Here is a 20,701-nt window from a genome sequence, read left to right as displayed (position 1 = left end):
GCCATGCAAGAAAAACATATTCTTGAGCTGCATGTGAATGTAGCAGTGTGAGTAGGACATTGTAAGTCATTAAGTTCTTTGCTCAGAGGCTAAAAGGGAGCCTGGAAGTTATTTTTATTTTCAGATTAATCTAATATAGAGAGTGTCTTTCTGAAACAAACTCTTCCTCCCAAAGGTCAAACAAGGTAAGCTGAAAGACCTAATTACATGTGTTAAGTGATGCTATGTAAACCACGAAAAAACCCTTCCACAGCTCTATACCCACAGGTTTTTCATTTTTCTTGGAAGCAAGTGATGACTTCAAGGTAGAGTAGGTATAGAGAAAGTTCTATGATGAACAGAAAAACAGCTGAGACTACTCTCTGGTACAGTACACTGTCTATGTGCCATGTAGTCTAGCACGACAGTGATTGCATCCTTTTCCACAGTTCTGGGGGGATCGCACAGCATGGCAATCTGGGAGCAGTGTGCTGGGTTCAATCAAGGCTAGGGTTCAGAAACACGGAGATTTTAACTGAATTATTTCCTCAGCTCTTTCAATGGGAACAATCTGAGAGATGTGAACATGCACAGGCAGGTTTGTTTATTTTTTTACCCCAAAGCTGTGTTTGACAAATAAGACATTTGCAAAAAGTTAAGGGTCAACATATTAGTACCTCAGTAAAGTAAGCAGATCATCAGGTGCATATTCTGCTCCTACAATGATGTAAGTAGTTCAACTGGAAGAATCATACATAACTGGTGTGAGGGCCAGTTACATTAATATTGGTCTCTTTAGCAGCACCACTTTGTTCTTCTGCATACAAGCTGTACAGTAGCTGGCAAAAATTCAGCACATTTATAAGCAAGTTCCCATATACAAAGTTGAGTTTAGCTTACTAGAAAGTGACAGTGCCATGGATTCTGAATTTCTGTGGTAACAGCTTCTTTTTCTTAAATGAAATATGCAGGTGAGTAACATTCCATATTTGTTATGGTACTTATTTACTATTTTCTTTTAATGTTCAATAGAAGAGCTATTTGTTTTCCAATATTTTTCTTACATAGAATGGGATTAAAACAGGGATTTTAGCATTTGCGTTGAACTGCCACTTTCAGTATCCTGGAAGTAATGTAAAGGCATTTAGTCATACAAGCTCACAGTATTGCTGCCCAGCTAGCAGCTTATTGACATAAACTGGAACACTTCAGGCATTTGAGTAATCGTTTCAGGCTGCCTGCAGAATTGAGACTTCGTAAAATTCTTAGTATTTGCAGCTGAGAAGAAAAATCTTAAGAGACAAAGCCTAGTTTGAGTTTTCCAGCCCCAGCAGCAGCATTTTGGTGTAGATGCATACAACTTGCACCAGCGCAATTCAATCTGCCTTTTCTCTACAGAAATTCTGCACCAAGAGCTGTTTTCTGCTGTCTGCCAGCTATGAAGTAAGTTGGTGCTCTATTTATAGGTAAACTTCCTGTGACCCATGGAAAGACATTCTTTCATTTCCCCTTATGTTTTTGCCTATTCAAAATCCCAAGAAAGCTATTTCACTTTTCAGCTGTTAATGCCTTTTTTTAACCCGTTATATAGATATGCATTAGCCAGAGATTTTTTTTAAAGTGATGGCTGACATACCTGCTTAAGATTGTACCAGTTAGTTCAGAACATCTGCTATCCTGAAAATATCCTATACATTTTTCAATAACTTTTCTTCTTTTTTGTGAGCATATCCCTTTGATTCATAGAACAGCATAGTATGTTTAGCTTGTGAAGAGATACTGAAAACTGAAAAGGAATAAAAGCAAGAAGAAAGTAATATTTCTAAGGAAACTGTTCTGGGTTTTCAGATTATTTTTGTAAATTAATCATGCCATTCTGTTTTCCCAGGTAATACAACCAACTTGCCTGGCTTAAATTTTGCCTCCATCTTTCATTATCGCTCTATTCCTAGTTTTTTTGTTTTCCCTCAATGAAAAGCAGCAGACTTTCAATTTCAGACATCTCATGCATATCTTTTCCTCTGTGTAGAAATTGGTAGTATAAAGCCCCTGGCCAAATGTTCTCAGCATCCTAGCAATAATTACAATATACAACATGACCTTTATGACAGTCAAAGTTACCAAAGAACAAGGACTATGTTTTGTCTTTGCCCAGACTGTCTTGGAGGTGTTCATTTGCACACAGCTATCTACACCCGAGCTACCTTTGCAGTGAACAGGGAGAGGTGGATGATCCACACTTTAAGGTTGCCCAACCTACTTCAGATGCCTCTTTCTAAGAATGGGATGAGCCACAAGTCAGAAATGTTAGCATTACTCATTTCACTAAAAAGTAAACTTAAAGAAACTAGTTCAGAAGTAATGCTTAAAGTTAGGAAAACTAGTCCTAGCACGGTGACTGTCAGAAATTTGCATATTTGTATGCATTTTCCAAAACTACCAAAGCATTTTGGTAGCTGATCTGAACTGCTTTGAAAGTTGATTTTAGGGAACACTAAGCATTCCTAATTGCTATCAATCAGTGGTAGGTCAGATTATGAATCTGCTCAGTTTTTGGCTGAGACATTGACAGAAAAGCTTTTGAGACATTTTTTTGGCAAACTTCTCAGAAATTGTGAATTTCCAACTTGCCTTTGGAATCCCAAGAAACTAGTAATAGTGTATGTCTTATGTTCATAACAAATACAAATCCAGGATTCAATGTCCTGAACTGTTTTGCTAGGAGTTTGCTTTTTGAACATTTAAGTCAAGACAAACCTTTTATGGGGCAAACTCATCTGGACTTTGGGACTAGAGGGACAATGTGTTAGCACAGATATGTATATATAAATCCCAGAACATTAGAACAGTGGCAATATACCCAGGAGGCTTAGGAACAACCTGAAATTCTGAAGAACCCCCCCCCCCCAAAAAACCCAAACAAACCTAGTGAGCTTCTTTTGCTGAAATTACCCATAATACCTGGCAGACATAGACAGCTACAACCAGTCTTCTAGGAGGAAAAGCAAAAATTCACCATCCCTCTTACACAAATATCATGTGAATTCTAGAAAAGCAGTACCCACAGAAGTCAGTAGCAGCAGTCAGTACCTTCAAGTACCATTGGAGAGAACCTAGGACCGAAAATTGCCATCAATTCCTTAAGACCCAGATACTTCTATTAAAAGTTGCTATGACATTTCCAAATTCAGAAAAATGTTCTCTACTTCTACTGATTTCCCGGCCATAGAAAATACTAACATTCTGGAAAAGGGTGTATAAGGTCAATTTGTTTTGTTTTGTTTTGTTTTCACTATGCTGTTTACTTCAAAAGATAGTAAAATGCCTGTAACACTTTTCTTTTTTATCCCTTACAATAATTTACTTGATAGATAAGGCCAGTAAATACTTATTGGAAGCTTATTGTACTCAAAATAAGTTTGCATACTGTGAAGGTCAAACAAGCCTAAAAATAGGAGGATTTGCATAAGCCAAACAGCACATGGTTCATTGCGCTTACATAAGCAGACAACCTTCCCTCCCTCCCATCCCCCCAAATATCTAGACTCTTCAGATCTTCAGGTACTAACATGGGCCCATATTAGTGCTGGCATATGACCTACTTTTAAGATATTTTTACTGACCTCTGCCTCCATGCAGAATGCCACGTCTGCTGATTGTGGTCTACACAGGTTTGGACTCTGGTGGCAGTTTCAACTGCTCCCATTGCAGTCTCTCCTCTTTTTTTCCACTGCCATTGTTTTTCACAGAACACCCCATATACTGGATATTTCAGATACTTTTATTTCCCCTGTGCAAGGCTATTATACTGTTTCAGTGAGTGTGGTCTTGCCCTTGCTAGTCTCCACGTCTTTCTTGCTATAAAGGGTAGTTAAACTGCATCCTCCTGTGTTTATTAAGCCCAAATTTAATACCAAAATTTATTTTGATGATTTTTCTACCTGTTATAGGTTTTATTGACATATTTACCTGACCTTTCTCTCCTGCCTCACCTAAAATTCATTTTTTTAGGGCTCCAAAAACTGAAGAGCTGGTCAGTGAGTCCTTCAGTAACAAGATAAGGATCTTTTCTTTTTTTGTTACACGCACGAGTTTTCCTGCACTACTTCTTTCTGGGGAATTGTTGATACAAGAACTTGACAGATGTTTTGTTTCCTTGGAAATAAAACTGAAACACTGGTACGTCTCATAGGAGAGGAACTCCAATATGTCTGTTTGGTGTACGTTGAAACACTACTCTGATACTACTTTGCAAAAAAAATGCTTCTTTGGCTCTACTCAGTTCAACCTTTCCCAGAGTCAAGAGCTCAGGACACCCCTCTGGTTTTCTACAGAATTATTTTACAGCTTTTCTCAGAAAACTTTCAATTTTGGTAAATGTTTTATGGAAAAGATATTCTCATTAAGCTAGTGTTAAGTATTTTGGATGTCTTTTCCCACAATTAGACTTTGTTGGCATGTTTCCTGCACTTTGCCTTGGTTTTGTGTGCTCTGTCTGTGTGAGATTACTTGGGGTTTTCCTTAACTTGAAAAATCTTATCTTTTGTTGATGGGAGTGACCTCACTATTTTTAGAGCATAATGCAAGACCCATCTTTTCACATGAGCCTTTCCTCAGTAACAAAGAATGACATCATGTCCCAGGGATACTTTTAAGAAAATAATCAGACCCTTAGTAACTAGATATCAAAGATTAAATCAAGACAGGGAAATCGAGGCCTTTTACAAGATACATCTGCACAAGCAACTCTTGCTTATAACAACAGTAACTTTATTTGCCTAGCCAAGGAACTGATAGCAATAAAGATACAGCAGCTTAGGTTTCAGCAATCAAATATACACCAGACACGCTTATAGAGCTACTGGGACTTCTCTAGATTACACACATCAGGGACATGTCTGTGACTGTAACTGTACCCCTTGATTAAAGTGAATCTGAAAGACTGTTCTCACCCACAGGGGCTTGCGAAGGCCAGCACCCAGTGGGGTGAGGGTCACACAGCCAGCACTGCTGCTCCTCTCTTCCATCCAGAGGTTGCTAAAAACACACCACACTTCTGCTCAGAGGCCTCCAAGAACATAAGGCTCTGGTCCTAACTTCCAAGACCAATCATTTTTCACCAGAGTGACTCAGCTGCCTAAAACAGAAGTGTGAACCATCTTTATGGAAGCCATAAGACTCCCTCAGGCATTTCAGTCACTGCAAGACTGATGCTTGGTTTTATCTCTAACCATGCCAACATCATCATGAAAGTAGCATTCTCTTGCAATCCCAACTAAAGGCACCATGTATGTACCATGAAATCCAGTGTGACTTTGGCTTTTTAACAGTGAAGCATGCAGAAGGTACTCAGATACTACAGTCAGTGACAGGAGTACAAAAACACTGAGTTAGATAAATACAATAATTAGTCATGGGCTCTCTTGTGTGGGAGAACTGATTGATGTGAGTTAACATTTAAGATTCTTCAGGCAGAAATATGTTGGTAGGAGGATTTATTCACAGAGAAGGGGAGACTGCAATTGTTTTGCTACATGAAGTACAGTCTCCTTACTGTGCAGAGGGTTGAAAAGCAAAGGGAAACACTCCTGTCCAACTGATTTGGAGGAAGCAGACCTCTATTCATCATGGGCACTCTCTGGGAAACTTAACTGACCTCAGTTATCAGGATAAGAATTAAATCTGGGGCAGAGAGAGAAACCAGAGGGGGAAATATTCACCTGGTTGGGGACAATGGGCATTTGTGAAGTGCCATATACATTTACTATGACAACAAAGCTTTATTGACAGACTTTCCTTATTAAGAGAACAGCCATTTTCATCACACATCTGTTTCCCACGTGAGGCACGTGACTTACCTCCTTAACTTCAAATATTCAACAATACACATAGCAAAAGCCTTTCCTCAGTAAGCAAAGGAGCTTATAAGCTATCATTTCTGAACAATGGTTAGTATGCAATGGATTCTCCCCCTCATGAGCTACAAATACACTGCATACCATCAAGAGCTTTTAATAACTTTGTCATCTAGTTCTTTCAAAAATGTTTTTAGATTTCTGCAATATGTTCAGCTGTGAAAGTGGCATGTATCCAATGTTAACAATAGACTCTAAGCTATGAATCACCGGAGGAAGAAAAAAAAAATTGCAAGAATAATGTTTAGTCATATTTGTTGGAATATATCGGAACAAGCAAATGCAACCCTATCCCTCAGTATTCTAGAGACTAAATCTCTCAACGCAAAACTCCTGAATTCAGCGAGAATTTTGCCAAAGGAAACCCTGCTTTAAAATTCAAAGTACCTTGATACTGTAGCATTTCTGCAAACAAAAATATATTTATGAAGTCCTACTGCAGCACTCGGTGAAAAGTTTTTTCCTCAGTACTGAGAGCCTTATGATTTGAGGGTGGCAGGGGGCAGGGAAGGAGGGGATACAGTCTAGCATTTTGCATGTGATACTATGGACTCTGGGTCAGCCTCAATACAAGTCTTTAAAGTCTGCAAGTTAAGTGTCACACTGCTTGAATAGTAGGTGTCAAAGCCCTTATAAAAATCTTTTCATGAACAAAGTGCTTATTACTGGGCTGCCTAGGGATAGCCAGCAGGAAAATCCAATTACACAAGCAAATCTCAGGTCAGCTTATTTCAGGGAGTCTGTAAGGTAGTGCCTCTGCCAAGTCAGGATCTGCAGCCCAGAACCTTCCTCCTTTCCCTCAAAGCAGTGAGTGAGGTCCATTCTTGTCACTGAAGAGACCTCAGTACTTGTATCCTCTTTTACAGTGTATTCAAAGAGCATTCATAAGTAAGCAGGAAAGCCAGGTTCAACTACTTTTCATTGCTTGAGCAGTTTCAAACTTGCATGTCTATAAGGAAACACCCCAACTATTGTTGGCTATTCTGCATTGGAAGTCTCCCTGCTTCATCCTGTTTAAGCTGTTCTGCTGCACAGAAAAAGGATTCAAGATTCATTTGACCAGAAAGAGAAAACAAGTGGCAGCCTGATTTGACAGCCACGTAATCATCACACTTACCAGAGAGGAAGAGTCCTTACTCCTAAGAATGTTTTAGGCATTTTATCTACTGACCTTTGGACAAGCTACAGGAACATGCAGAGCAGCCCATATCCTGGTACCTAGGGCAGCATGACGGATGTGGGTTTGAGCTCCCTCCAGCAGAGGGTAGAACTGAACATGGAAGCATCACAACGGCCTCAAAATTTCACCCAATGTTTGCAATTTCCCACCTCCTTCAAATTCCACAGCCAGAACACTATGCTATTAATGTCACTCCACAAGCAAACATTTCCAGCTAGTTAGATCTCTCATGTTTATTTCTGCAACAGGTCTCACTTCTTGAGTAATATCGCAACCTCACCAGTCGTAAGGAACTATCACAGTCAGTTGTGGAAAGGGACAGCAGGAGCTGAGCATAAAGCACCAATGTGTCACTACACAAACTACCAAGAATTATAGATCCCTTTAAATTAATTTTCTTATTTTTAAATAAACATAATCTAACTACAGTTTTAATAGTTGTGTTGAGACCTCCTCTTCCCCTACAGAACATGGACCACCCCACACTCTAATCTTAGTACTTTCTCCTCCATTTCTCATGGAAGAGCTGCTGTTGGAGATGACAGACTTGAGAAGGCAGCAGGATTGAAAGCACCAACATCACCAATACCCCTAACTGAAGTCATAAACCTGTGTTCAACAGTGTATAAAGTGAATATTGCTCTTTGAGAATTCAGGGTGGATATTTACAAGAACAGGCAGGACCTAAGTCTGCAAACTGTATCATTTCCAAAATCCAGAGAAGTGAAACACACCAGCCCCATTTGTCCATCTCCAGGCTCTGACAAGTATTAAAGCAAGTTTATAAATGACTAGAAATCACTTCAGAGAAACAAAATTACCACTAAATTTCATGACTAGTTTCAAGATCTAGCTCATGACCAGAGCTTGAAAGAGAAGTACAGAATATTCAAATTGTTCCATTTAAAAATAGGATTATTTTATTAAACAAACCTAAATAGAGCTAACAAAGACAAAGAGGATGAATTAACTGACGCAAATTTAAGTTGGAGGAAGCTTTTTTCATTTATTGAAAACCCAGGGAAAAAAAAATGTACTATTTTACCTTAAAGCAAAACAATTTTGGTAGCAAGTGATTTGATGCAGGTTCTCAGCCCTAATTCCCCTCTTCCTTTCCCTTACAGGCACTCAATCCGGTCAAGTTTATTGCAAAGTAGAGAGGCAATATTTTCTGTTACAACTTTGGCAGGACATCAGTGGTTAGCAGTAGCCATGCAGGAACCTTCCTGAACAAATTTGCTGTGAAACAGAAGCACCTTATTACCTTGAAACAAACTGACAAAAGAAATTGCACCACAGATGGGAAATTCTCCTGCTGTTAGTATGCATAGCTGCAAGTGTTTGGTTTTAATAACCAAACAGCAAGATGGCTACAAGATAACTTGTCTAATCAACTTCCTGACTTCTAACTGTTGAGTGCTTTATCCCGTATATAACAGTGTTCCAAAGTTTATCAATCAAGTAATAAAGTAGCACCAGCCCTTAAATTAATTAATAGCTGATAATATTATTTCACAGATAACCAACTGTTAACTCCTTGCACCCATTAGCTTTTGGTTAGGTTTATTGGCTCATATACAGAAAGTGTTGTTCTAAGTCACACTGGATCTGCATCTGCCAATTCCTCTTTATACAAATGAGCCTTTCCTGGGAACAGCAAGATATTTATGTCAGCGAGTGTTTGAAGTATGAGCTTCTCTACACCTAGAAATGCAGCTGTGAATAACTGTAAGAGCTAGTCTGAGCAAGCAAGTTCCATTACATGAGCACTTCAGCAGTTCAATTTCAAACCAGCTTCATTGAAAATTGTTCCCCCTCCCCATTCTTTTTGAAGGTCAAACCTTGGACTGGGAGTACTGTTCCAGAGCATTAGCAGAGACGACCTGCTGCACAAATACTGAAAAGCCCACTCCCACTAAATCTGGATGGCAGCCCAAATTCCTCAGAAACACTGACAGGCAGCCAGCCCAATGAGGGAACACAAAACTGTCTGCTTCACTATCTGGCATGTTGAAACTCCAGTGGTTCTCATCCAGGACATTCAGCAGATCCAACTAAGAGCTGCAAACATTATTGCTGGAGCTGCTGACTGCAGGGTTGGTAATACACTGGGGATGCTCCAGATCCACTGGCTCCTGGCAGTCTGGATCCCCCATAACCTGCTTGATGGGCTCAGGGATGGATACCCTGGAAGAAACCCAGAAAGGATTCCTGCAGACTTCAGAGAAACACCATCTCAGCTGACATTTCCAATTTCATAGACTCAGCAAGTGTGGATAGGATCAAATTTTTTTCTGACCAGCTTTAAATTATTACTACAACAATGTGACATCAAAACTTTTGCATCACTTCTGCTGCTTAGCACTATTGATCTTGTCTCTGTCACAGGAAACAGAATTGGCAGTACCTGTACAAATAAATTGGACTAACTCACACCATATACTTTTATTTTGTTGAGCCACAGTCCATATTCCAGAAAAGACCCAGCTAAAAATTATTTTAAAGGCCAGTAAGTCACTGTATTGGGTTTGCATGGCAAGATTTTGGTAGCAAGGGGGGGTACAGGTGAGAAGCTGCTAGAAGCTTCCCCTATGTCTGATACAGCCAGTGCCAGCTGGCTCCAAGACAGACCCACTGCTGGCCAAGACTGAGCCCATCAGCGATGGTGGTAGCGCCTCTGTGATAACATATTCAAGAAGGGGAAAAAACCACTGTGGAACAGCAGCCAGAAGAGAGGAGTGAGAACATGTAAGAGAAACAACCCTGCAGACACCCAGGTCGGTGAAGAAGGAGGGGGAGGAGGTGCTCCAGGCGCTGGAGCTGAGATTCCCCTGCAGCCCGTGGGGGAGACCATGGTGAGGCAGGCTGACCCCCTGCAGCTCATGGAGGTCCACCGTGGAGCAGATATCCACCTGCAGCCCGGGGAAGACTCCATGCTGGAGCAGGTGGGTTCCCGAAGGAGGCTGTCACCCCACGGGAAGCCCATGCTGGAGCAGGCTCCTGGCAGGACCTGTGGACCCGTGGAGAGAGGAGCCCACGCTGGAGCAGGTTTGCTGGCAGGACTTGTGACCCTGTGGGGGACCCACGCTGGAGCAGTCTGTGCCTGAAGGACTGCAGCCTGTGGAAGGGACCCACGCTGGAGCAGTTCATAGAGAACTGCAGCCCATGGGAAGGACTTGCATTGGAGAAGTTTGTGGAGAACTGTCTCTCGTGGGAGGGACCCCACGCTGGAGCAGGGGAAGAGTGTGAGGAGTCCTCCCCCTGAGGAGGAAGGAGTGGCAGAGACAATGTGTTATGAACTGATTGCAACCCCCATCCCCCCATCTCCCTGAACTGCTGACAGAGAGGAGGTAGAGAAAATCAGGAGTGAAGTTGAGCCTGGGAAGAAGGGAGGGCTGGGCAGAAGGTGTTTTAAGATTTGGTTTTATTTCTCATTACCCTACTCTGATTTGATTGGTAATAAACTAAATTGATTGCCCCAAGCAGAGTCTGTTTTGCCCATGATGGTAATTGGTGAGTGTTATCTGCTGTTATCTTGACTCGCAAGCCTTTCATTATATTTTCTCCTTCTGTCCAGTTGAGGTCGGGGAGTGATAGAGTGGCTTGGTGGGCACCTGGTGTCCAGCCAAGGTCAACCCAATGCAGTCAGTTCCTTCTTATGCTTTTCTTTTTGAGTATTTGTAAGAGGTTTCAAGCTCACTGCCTTAGTCACTGAAGTCCTGTTTTTATGCAGGAAAAAAAGCAGGATATATAACAAAAGTGACTGCTTTGCCTAGTTGCTTCAGTGAGCTTAGAGGGGTGTAGTTTGTTGACTTCACATGATAGCAAGCCAGAGGAGGAGCACCCCCTTCCACAGCAGCTCTCTCACTTTCCAGGTTCTTTTTTGTTCCACAGTAAAACAAGTGCTGTCCCCTTTGGTTATATGAAAATGGAGAGGTACAGATTTTGATCAGTTTTTCAGTTCATGTGTGAGAGGCAAGATTCAGTGGGAAAGGTGGCATTTTTCACTGGAGTCAAGTGGTGCAAGTAAGGGGAAAAGAGCCACCAGGCTCTTTGACCCAGAGCCACTATGTCAGTGCCATACAGCGGTCAAGTGCACACAAAGAACCTGGAGTTGTTACGGCATTTGTTTGGTATGAGGGCTCTTGGTCTCAGAGCAGATTGCTTATCTAGCACAGCAAGGAGAGGAAATCTTACATTCAAGGGTGGTTGTGTTCTCACAGGATAAAGATTCTCTTACTGAAAAAAATAAAGCTGAAATCTCACACCTAACTAGTAGGTCTCCTTAATATGTTTTAGCGTCAACAAAACAGCATATTTTAATGAATAGTTTAGTCAAAGTGTTCTCTCTAGTTCAATTTTTCATGCTTGCTGACACATCAAGAATGCAAGTACAGTCAGTACCTGTGCTGTAAGGCTAGATCTTGCAGTATAAAAGCCTTCCCACTGGAGCCAGAGCTGTGTTCATGATTAGTTTATTTGACACAAGATACAGTGACACAGGAAAGCGACATCTTAAAACCTCAACCTTACAACAGACTCTATTTTAAAGTGTTTGACTTTCAGCAGGTTTTACACATAAAGTGCTCCTGTAAAACCACTTACTTAGCTTCCTTATTCTTCAGGAAAACACAAAGGAAGCTGGCTAGAACCTGCAGTTTTCACCACTGGCTTTCCCACTGCATATGCAAAACCAGACTTGTGGTGCAATTTTTTCTATGTTCCTTGAATATATGCCTTCCACTTAAAAACCACATAAGCAAAATCCAAGTTGCTAGGGTTATGAAGCATAAAGTAATTTGTTAGAAGTAGTATAGCATTAATCACAGCGTTTCCCCCATTGAAAAAGGTATAACCAAAGCTTTTTTTCTTATAACCCGCACAAAATAACATGCCCAGTATCTACTTCCCCCCAAAGAGGAAGAGAACATACAGCATAACTGCTGAGAAAGACAGGAAAGGAAAAAACACATTTTTTTTATGATGACAAGCAGAAACTCTGAAGGGCAAAACCACACAATAAGTAACGAAAAACTCATCCATGCTTCTTGGTTTCAGCACCTCTGTTACACCTTAAAGTGAGGAATACACCTCTCACCTGTAGATATCCCCCACTACAGTCACTCAGATGCACTGCTGGCAGTGGGACTGGGGACAGGTCCCAGTAGGGGCACATGAGGCCCCCCCCGCCAACATGCTCCCATTTGCTGTCAGTAGCAGTTCCCTCTGTGCCTGAGCTGACAAACTACAGAAAGGACCAGTCAGTCACCAGTCAGATTAATTTACTATCTGCTTAACTGTGTCAGTCTCTGGAGGCATGCACTCTACCTTCATTAACATTAAATAGCTAGCAGCAGGAGGAGAGTCCAGGAGATGTGTGTGTGACCCAAACTATAATATAGATGGGCTGCCCTGGATTGCCCACAGGTGTGGGGAGGGAAAAGCTAAATAAGAAAGGCAAGGTTCTCCCTCAGAGATAATCCTAAATAAGTGCTAAATGAAGGTGTTGTGAGTACTTCTGCTACTGAAAATGATGCTGCCCTTGGGATAAGACACAAAGAGAATATACTGATGAGTAAGTGGTATTTAAAAAAGCCCAAGAGACTTTCTGAGAGGAACATATTCAGCCAGCATCCTTGTCAAACTCTATTTTGGAAATATACATCATGTGTACAGAAACATATACAGCTTCATCTGGAAGAAGCTGGTATTTTTTCCTCCTTTCCATCTCCAGCAGAGGTAATAGCCATGTGGTTGATTTGTTACAGCTCACTGCTTATTGCTGTTTATGACAAGTAAGACAGCCATGACTAAAGACTTTAAAGCACCCACTCTCTCTACCACCTTCTTCCGCTTAGTACTCTGCTCTCCTGCTGATTTTTACCCAGCCTTACCCTCCCTTTACTGGCAAGTTATTTACCTCTTTTTCAGCTGGTTGGGTCCTGCCATTCCCAATTTGACTTTATGTTCAGTGATCCACCTATGGCCTGTCATATTTCATACCCTCATTTTTTTCTGCCTTTCATTGCATATGCACATTGTAAGCAGATATTTTTAGCTCTGCTTGTGGTTTGACCAAAAAAGTAAAAAATAGAAAGAAACCAACCCACTCTGCAAGTTCATATGAGCATGTCAGAAAACCTGAGTTTCTAAACTTAGACTCAGTAATATTTATAAACTTATGCTCAGGGCTGTACTAAGGCAGACACACAGCTTCTCCCCCTCCCTAGTATGAGCAGAGCGGAGTAAGCTTGCATCAATAGCTGTTGCACTTGTATTTGCTCATAAAGTAGTTTTCACATGTGAAACCTGAACTGCTCACAAAGATCTCCCCTGAAGCAGAGACCCCATCTGTGCTATGGAATAGTTGACCTTCTTGCCTTACACACATCCCAGAATAAACTCTGCCTTTCCACTACCCCCACCTGTAGCATAAAATTATTGACTTCTGCTGCGTTTGTGATCACTGCAGTCCCAGATACTTTTGTGTGGTACTCTGCCTACCTGAGTATTTGTCTTCTGCAGCCATTTATTGGCTTCTTCTTTCTGTTGATAGTATTTTGTTATTGTCTCACAAAATTTCATGCTGTAAGGTTTTGGAACAGCTTTCCCTTTTTGCCAAGACCATTTTGAATCCTGATCCTACCCTCCAGAGTGCTTACAAACCTCACCTTTGTTTTTGCCATCTCAGATTTTATGGCTGTATTCTGTCTTGCTTTACTCATTTGGTTATGGAGTTGAGTGGCCTTCAATCACTAGGAACTGCTATTCAAAACAATGAAAAGGGAATTAAATAAATATTTCTCACAGTCTAGAAGCATCTTTCATTAGTTGAAAGCCCTGTAAGTTGTATATGATTGCAAACATACATTTTTACTTGTGTTTAATTTGCTTTATTGTGTTCTTAAAATAATATTAGGAAGGAAAAATATGGTTTGCTTTATATGTGGTGTGAGGTTAAAGAGCTGAGCAAGTCTGTCAGGAAAAGCTGTTTTGCATTTGCTGACTATACCTGCTAATTATACTACAGATAATTCATAGCTTGTGCATTGTGCTTTTATATGGCTCATTCTTTCATGTTTCTCCCTTGAGTTCCCCTCAATGATTTAATAATCCAGATAGCCAAGTGTCCTCACATGTTTTGCCTTCTCTAAAAATCATCTCCTCAGCATCTTCCAAGATTAATTCTCTAATAGATATATATAGTATCTATTATAATATAATAGATATATAAACTATAGATAGATATAATAGGTATAATATCTATTATAATATAATGGATAATAGTCCTGTGACCATGATAGCATGGTATATGTGACAAATAAGCACTACTACCTGGGGAAAGCTGACTTACATGATACAGAGAGACAAGAACCTCACTATTGCTGGAGAAAGCCAGCTAATCTTCTCAGGGCTGCTTACAGCTTCTTTTGCACAGTATTTCCATCTGTATTCACTTATTGCCTACACCACATACAGGTGAAGATTGCTGTAGTTAATTCTGAAGTGGTGAAAGTAACCTCATGAGTTTATAACTAATTTCACCTCATCACACAGTAGAACTTTAATCTTCAAGGAACAAGGACATTGGCCAATTAGAGACTATATGGGTGAAGAGCCTATCTAACCAAAGCCCTTTCTGTAGCCCATCAAATCTACCTTTTACTTATTTTTCTGTCTGTAAACAGCATAGGGCTGACACAATCCTAAGACATATATTTCTGCTAGGTACCTAATGTTAAGTAGGCTGAATCTGAGTCTATATCTTCAACAGTTCTGTGGTGGTCAAGTAAATATAATGGTGAATTTGCCCTTGCTGCTATGATTAACTATTTATGATCGGTGTGTTTATTATGGAATAACTAAGAGGATGTAAGCCCTAATTTTTTATAGAAGCATTCAGGAAGAAGGCACTAAAACTCTACATGATTCCTCATTACTCAGAAGTATTCTAGATGAGCTTATGTGGCTTGTCTAATCACCACTATGACTACTTCGCATGCAGCAGAGAGCTGGAAAACATGATGATAACACACCAATTTTGAATCCTCTAGTCATCCCGTGAAAATTCTCAACTGAGTTTCATTAAACTTGGGATAATAAAATGACACTGACAGAATTTTTTCAGCTCCTGGGCATTTGAAACACAGATGATAAAATATCAATGAGATATCTAATGTCAAGACACTGATCTGTGGCAAGACCAGCTTTTAGTCTTTTCCTTGGAAGACGTAACACCTATGACAGAAGGGAAAAAAAAGTCAGAAAAAAAAGTAGGAAAGAAACAGACAGGAGGTCAGTGTCTTATGTGTGGAAAGGAGGTAGCTTTATTATTCTGAGGACTTTTCCTCTTCTTGATTCTCAAGCTTACTTCAACCAAAAATCAGACCAGTTCTGTGATTGTAGCTATGTTTTATACATGTACATACAGCTTCACTGTATTCTCTCCCTAACTAGGGTGTACTGGATTTTATTCTGTTTTCTCCTCTGCTACAAAGATGCACAGGAAACTCCTGGGTACACTGACACTTGAGTGAAAGAGTTCAAGTCCAACTACTGTTGCTTAAAAATCCACATTAGTATTTGCCAAGAGTTGTGAATAGGACTGCATTCATGCTTAAATGCACGCACACATAGTGGGGGGGTTTCCCTACTTGAGGTTGGGCAGGATGTTATCTTTCTTCAAAGAAGAGGGAAAAGAGAATAGTCGTTGAAAACTGGGAAAACCTAGAAAAATGTTTGACAATAGAACTTCTTAGCGAAGACGAAGGTTTTACACAATGGACCTTCTTAGTAAATGGGAAGGTTTTAGAGACTTCTGGCCATGTTAAATTCCTCCCCCACTTCCCTGGGCAGAAGTCCAAAATCAACAGGGAGGTACATTGGTTGTAAGTAACTATCAAAGTAGACTGAAATCTGTGATGTTTCTGAACTCTGTGAGTACTTCTTTAGCTTGTAAACTGGAGTTTGGAGTTACAAGCATCACCAGCAGTTGATGCTTAGCCTTTGATCAGTTTGCAGTTAATTTGTACCAAATCCCTGTTCGTGTTGACTCCAGTGAATGCTGTAAGATATTTGAAATGTCTATGTTTACACTGTCTACTGAAAGTTCTGCAAGCTTAATGCTTGAGACTTCATTGTTTATTGTATTTTCTGCTCTTTCACAGGTCTGAATTAACATTCTCTCCTTCATTTAAAACATGCTGACTGTGCTTGAGTTCACAGAGGAGGAATTGAGGTGCTGCTTCCTTCTGCCTTTTTGTTAGGCTTAGGAGCATGCAAAATTATTGTGACTATGGAAATGTTTTGTTTGAAGAGTAGAAAAAGATGGCCAAATACAATAAAATACAATGCATTCAGGTTTCATTACACTTCCTGTGAGCTGAACGCTGGCTGTGTATGCTGGACTGCAGACCAGGTATTCATGTGAAATCTCATTAACCTAACACCTGCTTGTGTGACATGGTCTTTGCAGCTGCATTACTAAAGCACTACAGCTAGCTGTAATCTCATGAAACACTGCAAATCCATCTAATACTTTTATACATTAGTAACCATAAAGAAATAGATCTTCATAAAAAAAGCTATTTTTGTACCTCTGCTTCCTCTTAACTGCAACCTGAAATTAGCAAAATTCAAGCACTTGCCAAATAAAGTGCTTGTTGTGGCAAATTCATTAACTAAAGCATTTTATTTGTCTGTTAGAAAAGTTCCCAGATGTTTGAACCCCTTCCTGAGCTCCCAAAACAAACAAAAAAAATCTGATGCTTTCTAGTAAGTTGAAATAATGCGTTTTGACAAACCTACCTTTTTAAATGTTTTACATTTTATTTTATAAAAAGCAAAGTAGTAGCTTCAAAACACAATCAAAATAGAAACTTTCCTGAAATTTGAAATGATGTTTGTTGACACTGTAGTCTGTGAAACAAAACTGTCACACTTTGAAAAAGGTTTACATTAAATCAGTAGGGTTTTATTTTTTAATCAGAAAGCTGTTGAATTCTGTTGAATCAGAAATATTACAATATTTCTCAGTTGTAATTTAGGGCCATAGAAAAGGTGTGGTAGCTGAGGTAACAGTTACAGGGTTTCCCTGACTCCACTGTCATGGGGGACTTGGTGGGATGAGGACAAGCATAAAGTGCCTCCTGTTTCTTGAAACAGCATACAGCCTAAGCTGTGTGCTAAGGATATAATGGCTATACAAGATAACGAATGTTTATAATGGATGTTCAAGGACATAATATGCACAGAAAACTCCTGTTCCCTTTATGAATACACCATGGCCAATTCCCTGGGGCTATATTTGACAAAAGTCATTATTAAGTTTAGCTCTTCACAGGTACACTCCATACATACAAACTCCGCCCCCCCAAAACACATCATCTAACTATTACCAAGTTTTCTTTCTCATTCTTTTTTCAAGTGTAGATAGAGGTGTGGATTTCTCAGAGGCTCCATCCAAACTGCTGTCATCTGCTGTCAATGAAATACCATGCACTGGAACCCAACAGTTTCTTGACAACCCCCTACCACACCTTGTGAAATTGGGATCTTAGTAATGTGGGAAGAAACATAAATAAGATAATGCAAACTACAGCTTCTACATTCAGTGAGGATTTAATGTTTTGGGCCTGAATGAGGATCTTGCCTGCTGAGAGCAGCTAAGTGGTGCCTACCAGATCTACACCTGTGGTTCCATGGCAATGGGAAGTCTCTGTTACTTAAGCAGAGTTAAATCTGGGGGAAGGAAGCATTTCACTTGCTGTGCATTCATTGGTCCAGATTCACAAATTTTGGGTTCCAAGTGGACACACTCTTCACTATAATTTCAAAGAGAGAACAAAACCTTGTTTAAAATTAGCTTAGGCCCAAGAGCACAGGCCACTCTGCACACTGTTTAGAAGTGTGGTGTGCTCTGGCTTTGAGTCTTTAGGCTTTTGGACATCTAATAAAGCAAAGACTCAACTGAAACTTTTCTAGTAGCAGCCACAACATCTGCCTCTTCCCATTGAATTGTGTGGAGTGCAGGATGAAGTACAGTCTCTGTGATGCCTTTCCCTCTCCACTGGTACTACAGTTTCCCTCCACTATCCAGTATCTTATTTTCTGAAAACTAGCAGTCTGGAATCTTGGAGATCTCCTACCTCTCTCACTAAGGAATGGCATCAAAAGGTTTTTAAAGGAGGGAAACAGACTCTTTCCCTTGCACTCAGTTGCATGTCTCATTTTCATCAAGCTAAAAGGAAAGAAAAGCAATTTAGCATATTTTTCTATTATATGGTGTTGAATACTTTATCTATTATCTACCAGCAAGTAGTTGCATTAGTAATATTCATTTAGCAACAATGAGATTCCTTGTAATTTGCTTTTTGGCTCTACTTTCTAAGAATTACCCCTAGTGAGCAGCAACTTGATTCCATTACATGTGTTTAATTTTAATATGTTTACAAGGATTAACAGCTTAGCAATTGATGACAAAGGAGTGTTGTAACAGACAGGGTTAAATCATGCAGGAAAATACTAAACAAATACTTCTTTTGATACATAGTGCTATATTTCAGAAAATGTATCCTTCATCCAGCAAAATTTGACCAGTTCAGAGACATTACTGGGCCTAAAAGTGATCCCTATGATTTTCTAGGATTTCTTGATTTGAACTCACATCTGATTGTATAATGCCATAAAGTACATGAACAATTGCCAAGGTCACTTCAGATAGCCTTATTGCTTTTTTTATTCAAGGAGATAGCCCTTAAATAGTGAGAAATATGATATCCAGGAATTCCAGCTTGCCTTCATGTAATCTCCTTCACAGAGTACAACAAAGAACAATTGTGTGAAGCACAATGACCTCAGATGCTTGAAAACTCTAAAGCTATTTATGAATGTGGAGTGGAGAGACTAAGCATGCATTCAGGATGAGGAAACCTCGAGCAGAAAGAGCTCATTTTAGTTGTGAATTATTTTTGTATGAGAAAGCTTTAGCAGAAAACAAAAAGTACAAGTACTGTGATAGTCAAGTCAATGACAGGCACACTAATTTTTGCATTAGCTCTGAGAGAGCATCATACCTCTTCAGAGATTAGCGAGAGCAGACGTGACATGCAAGTGTATATGTCCTTGAGCAAATTCATGTGTGTTACTATGAGGAGTCCTTGTACACCTGTATCAGTGGAGATCTAAACTAATAAAGACATTTCTCCTAACATTACTCTAATAAAACCAGATTACTTTGATTTGTGAACTGGCAGCTCTGTTTATCCAAGGAAAAATAACAGCATACTATTTCTTGTTAGTAAGTAACCTGCCTATGTATGTGGCTTGCTGTCAAGCAAGAGATTGCATACCAAATTATCCATGGCAAATGAGCCGTGATGAGCCCATTCCCCAGATAATAGGTGTTAATATGTCTGTGATTGTACGAATGCATGCATGTCTGGATAGCAATCTTTTCTACAGACTGACAATATTAAAGGAGAATTTGTGGGCTAGACCAAAAGACCTGTCTGTGCTACACACATTTGCCACTCAACTGTTGTCAAATAAAAGAAAAAGTAAGCAAAAAAAAAAAAAAAAAGGCAAAGAAAAGCACGACTTGGAGTTGTAACTATACTTCTGTGATTTACAGCATCTGCAGTCAAATGTGTTATCATCGCTGTTATATGCTATAAAAAGCAACTTCTCACATACCCTCCACTCTGAAAATGACTTCACCTCTAAGAGTTTTAAATCACAAAAAGCATTATTTTATTCAGACTATCAGGAAACAGGAATCACCAGGAAGTTTTGCACTGGAAAGAGATAGATGCACTGAAGGCCAGAAAATATTATGGGAATGTTGTACCCAGGAGCAAATGTTGGAGAGATTAGGAATTGAAATAATAGATGCTTGGGAATGTCAGTCCAGAGAGGAACAATATGGATGTGTCCCTTTTCTCTACATTAACAAGGAGTTTTCAAGGAGAGTATACCGGGAAAGTAAGGTAGATCCTGTATGTAAGAATTGTGTATAATTAAAACTAGGCAAATACTAAATTCTGAAGTTACATCTCCATGTAGGATTTTGTTGATTATATAAACCAGGGCCATTGTGATTTATGAAGTCAAGGAGACATAAGAGAGTGCAAAAGCCCTTGAAACTTGCTTATAATACATAATAACTTAAAAATCATTTTAGAAGTACTTTAGAATACATTTCAAGCTTTTGGATGGGGTGTTGTTGATTTTTTGCTTCAAAGAATACGAAATGAACTTCCCTGCTGCTTTCCTTACTTTTTGAATAAAAGGTTTTAAATAGGTTTAAAATATTATTTTAGGTTTCAGATAAAGAACTGTGATTTTTGCATAATTCCTAAGTCACTGACAAGCATGCAGTAATGATCTGTTGTTACTGCTATTGCACATGGAATCCTTTCTGAAGCACCATAGCTAAGTTAAGAAAGAGAAGGGATATTTCAGGACCTAGAAAAGGAAAACACAGCACAGAATGACAACAAACTCCACTAGAGACTCTAGAATAGCATCTGGTAATCATAATTGCTACATTTCCAGTAATGCCTAGTTAAGAGTCAGTCTTAACTTCATTTAGGAGCTATGGCCATAAAGTCTTACAGTCCTGCTATGT

The 20,701-nt window shown here is 39.8% G+C and overlaps 1 long non-coding RNA gene across 1 annotated transcript in view; it reads right to left on the bottom strand.

The window, feature by feature from the left end:
* Nucleotides 1–9,193: 9,193 nt before the first annotated feature.
* The window catches only part of LOC128137391 (uncharacterized), a 72,148-nt gene continuing 60,640 nt past the window's right edge, over nucleotides 9,194–20,701 (bottom strand). The window contains exon 4 of the long non-coding RNA XR_008233680.1: nucleotides 9,194–9,261. This is a non-coding gene — a long non-coding RNA (uncharacterized LOC128137391). The remainder of the gene's footprint in view (nucleotides 9,262–20,701) is intronic.

This window comes from Harpia harpyja, chromosome Z (assembly GCF_026419915.1).
Source record: "Harpia harpyja isolate bHarHar1 chromosome Z, bHarHar1 primary haplotype, whole genome shotgun sequence".
Classification (NCBI taxonomy): Eukaryota; Metazoa; Chordata; class Aves; order Accipitriformes; family Accipitridae; genus Harpia; species Harpia harpyja.
This window is presented reverse-complemented; position numbering and strand designations above follow the sequence as displayed.